The sequence below is a fragment of the Cynoglossus semilaevis genome, chromosome 3, assembly GCF_000523025.1.
Source record: "Cynoglossus semilaevis isolate Cse_v1.0 chromosome 3, Cse_v1.0, whole genome shotgun sequence".
NCBI lineage: Eukaryota > Metazoa > Chordata > Actinopteri > Pleuronectiformes > Cynoglossidae > Cynoglossus > Cynoglossus semilaevis.
Genome location: NC_024309.1, coordinates 14,065,945 through 14,070,126, shown reverse-complemented (window position 1 = coordinate 14,070,126; position 4,182 = coordinate 14,065,945). Strand labels below are relative to the sequence as shown.

The 4,182-nt window shown below is 43.2% G+C and overlaps 1 protein-coding gene across 2 annotated transcripts in view; it reads left to right on the top strand.

Moving 5' to 3' along the window:
- Positions 1–4,182, top strand: part of LOC103377437 (cadherin-18) — a 72,822-nt gene that overhangs the window by 56,011 nt on the left and 12,629 nt on the right. The gene's annotated exons all lie outside the window — the stretch shown is intronic.

Here is a 4,182-nt window from a genome sequence, read left to right as displayed (position 1 = left end):
CCAGATTGTCTCTCCTGCTCTGTTCATGACACATGAGAGTCAGGGGTGTTTGGTATGTTTGTGCCTGTTCTTGTCAAAAGGATGAAGCAGCTTTACTGCTCTGTGTTTGCACCCTCACCCACCCCCACCCTCCTCCTGCAGAAGCAAGGGCCGACGGTGGTTGTTACCAAGGCAACCGTCTCCTTTCTCAGGTGCTTCTCTCGCCTTCGGTTGGTGTGTGCGTGACGCTGTGTGTGTGTGTGTGTGTGTGTGTGTGTGTGTGTGGAATCACTAGGCTTTCAGAAGCGCTCAGCCGCAAGATCTCTTGGTTGCCCGCTGAGAAGAAGAAAAAGAGTTCAGAGCACTTCAGATGAAACCTCACCTCCCCTCCGTCACCCCCTCCGTCACCCCNGAAAATAATAAGAACAGAAAGTGAGAGAAGAAAAAGAAGGAGTGATTATGACAGATCAGACTGTTTGTCCAGTTCCTTCCTTCCCACCAGCAGCAGCTCCTCACCTCCGAGAGGTTGCCTCACCCCCCGCACACCTTCACATCTCCAGAGAGAGATGAATCACATCAGAACAGTGTTGACCCCATCAGCGCTGCACAATTCTTTCCTGCAGCAAAATATATTAACATGCTTTAAAAGTGCAAATATGCTGTTGATAATTTATTAGGTGGTGGTGGTGGTGGTGGTGGTGGTGGTGGTGGTGGTGGTTGGCCTCAGGTCCTGACATCAGAACCCTATCAATCTACAGTTAGATCGACCAATAGTGTGTATATATACATACAGTACATATAGCTAACATAGCTAGAGGTTAGCATAAATTGGCAAATGGTTAAAACGTCAAAGAGTTTGTCAAATTGGGAAGAAATACAACTTTGTTGTGTTTTTTAATGTAATAATATTTGGCATCACTTTTAAAACTCACTGCCCTAATTTGGGCCTGTCCCAGGCTTCTAACACATCTGACACCATCACAAGATGTTTAGTCACATTTTACAAATAATCACATGGATTTCACGTCAACTGAGCTGTGAAATGTTCACAGCTCAGTTTCAGCACCTGGATCAACACCGACACCTGTTATTTTTTTTCTTTTGAAATCCCACCTCATTCAGGGCTGGCATTTTTGGCAAATCCAAGTAGGTGTAATTATGTTTTATCAGCGTGAAAACCCTTCTCCTAATCTCTGTCGGTTTGTGAGTCTGTTACTGTAAATTACGCCGCCACTCCTGCAGGAGAAAACATTTCCTGCGGATCTGCCATATGCTGCGTCGGGAAAACACCGTGTGGAGCTGAAAGGGAAGCTAATAAAGCTAATAGTGAAAAATGGTGTGCCAACCAGCAGCAGGACGGTCACAGTGATGAAGTCCATCTCTGCTGCAGCTTCTCACTTCACAGTCAGATGCTACAGTTAATGAGAGCCAGGCGTCCGCAGAGCAGAAGAAAGAGTCTGTGAGGTGTTAAAGGTTGGAGACAACTTTTAAGTGGCAGCCTTTCAGCAGATTTTCCTCAGTAAAACACAATCTGTTTATTCCCTTATTCCCTGCCCCTCGCACCTCCTACTCGCTGCCATTTTGGAAGCCTAAAATATACAGAGTGGAAAACTTCCCTGCTGATGCCTTCATCACCCGTGAACGAGTGAAACTAGTTCAAAGATTCTGTCGACGTTTAAAAAAAAAAAACTAAAAGTAGAATTTTTAGATCAGTTTTAGGCTTGGGAGCTACTATTCAAGGGACAAATATATATAGTTACAGACTACTAATATATATATATATTATAGGTTTGTGTACTGATTAAATAGCACAACATTTACATTTGAATTTTACTTGTTTAATTGCGTATGATGCAGCACTTTCTTGTGGTTAGGGTTAAGGTTAGGGCGACATGTTCGACCAAATACTTTAGGATTCACCTTCTGTGGACCGTCTCGGGTTTGTGGACCGTCTGGCACTTTTCTGGGGCCTGTTGAATACCCCTGATTAAAAGTCACAGTACCAGAGTGGCTCATGTTCAGTGTTGAAGTAATACTTCAGTAACACAGTTATTGTACTGTAGATACACTCGGTGATTATATTCAAACAAGTTCTTTAAAAAACACTTTTATCTAAAGATTTATTACAGCAACGCCATCTGCTGCACAAAATATTCCAAAGCATGCTGGGAAAAAGCCTTTTTTCTTAAAGGATTACTCTTTTTTTTCCCCCGTCTTTTGATTCATGCTGTTTGAGTAATGGAGCCTTTCAGTTGGAGTATTTTCACCTGCTGTTTCACATCCTAAAGGCACTTTTCTGGGGTTTTTTTTTTTTTTGGGATAAATAAAATGTTCCAAATGGGAGGAGACAGTGATTAATGATGGGATGTAGAAGTTATTAAATATGCAGGTAGAACTGACTGGACTCCTTCACCTCTCACTTTAGTTCTGGCCTTGGTGTGACCTTGACCTTGACCTTGACCCAGTTCCATCCATTGATTGGACGATAATCTAGGACATAATAAACTTCTGGAGTCGCTCTTATGCCTGGGAGCCAAAATGAAGGGTCGAAAAAAATGAATCCAAAAAAATCCAGGAACAAAACCAGTGAAACAGAAGGAAACAACTCTTTTCTTTTTTTTTTTAATTCCACCTGCAGGAGAAAAGGTGTTAAAGAGCAGGTTGTGATTTATGGCAGTAACTTGGATGATTAGTCGGTCAGTGGGAAAGAGAAGCAGCTGCCCAGCACCGCCTCAGAGGTGTTGTGCTGACCACAGAGCAGCTCCAGTGGAGCCGTTAAATGCCAAGGGCACAGTTAGGCTGCTGTCAGACAGAGGTGGTGGTTCTGGGTGGAACGACAGTCGTGTCGGGTCGACTGGAGCTGCTGCCTCTGCAACAGACATCAGCTCATTAAGGATGGACTGTGTCGGGGTCAGGCTGAACACACACCTGTGTGTGTGTGTGTGTGATTATCATGGTGGAGTTTTTATTATGACTGAGGATAAAGATACAGTTGTGGATCCAAATGATCCAAAAAAAGTCTGAGACTCTGTTCCATCTGAACATCAGGTTACTGACACTGGAACAGAGGGAACATTTGACTTAGAATTAGTGATAAAACATCAATAACTGATGGAGAATATATTGATACGATGGAATTAAATATCACAGTATTTCAGTATGTCCAGTATGTCCCCCACCCCACCCCCCCCGGCAGTGGTACATTAGATCATAGACACACACACACACAGTTCCCTGTAATCTTAAACCACTGCGTTATCTCCAGGCTGAAAAAGCTGTGTTGGTTAAAATAGAAACAGTCTGTCAAGTTCTGACAATTCAATGATTTATGACTTTCATGTGTGGGTCCAGACCCAGACGCTGTTCTTTCTGGACCTGGACATATAAGACTGTTCTGCCTATTAGTGACCTCTGACCCAGAGTGATTTGAACCACTCACATGTTCTCTTTTTTTTTTCCTCCTTTCTTTCAATCTTGTGTAAAAAAAAGAAAAAAAAAATCTTTTGTTTGTGTGCAGCGGCTGCAGCTACAGTCACTGTGTTTATCTGCGCACTGAGAGCCGGCTTTTACACTTTACTCAGAAGAGGCACCGGGGAGTCCTCCAGTGAGCTGCTGTCACTGTGGAGAAGGAGTTTCCTACTGTTTACAATGTCAGTGGCACTCAGTGACGGAGGGAGAGAAAACACAGCCGCGTTCCTGCTGGTTCACTTTCAGTCCAGTGAAACTACCCCTTCTAAATACCCCCTCTAAATATAGTCCAGTGAAACTACCCCCTCTAAATACCCTCTCTAAATACCCCCTCTAAATACCACCTACATGTTAAAGACGAACAGAGGAACCAGTGTCAGCTAACGTTAACGTTTAGGTGTGCGTCCGACACGACACAAATTAAGCAAATTAGCATCTGACGCAACACAAGTGAAGAGAATTAGTGTCTGACTCAACATAAATGAAGTTGGAAAAAATCTACTTTTTTTCCCGATATCCAATCAGCATAGTGTTTATTCTGACGTCACCTCCCTGAGTTTCGACAGCGAAGTTTGCGAACAAAGCTGTGGCGACCGAAGCTTCAATTTGTGACAAGCGTGAACTCAGTATAAAGTTGAGAGTTTTATTGTTTACTTCTGACTCTAAAACCACAGTGAAGACTTCAGTGTCTAATAATTATCAACAGTAACTGAAGCTGCTCAGAGCTTAGGTCAC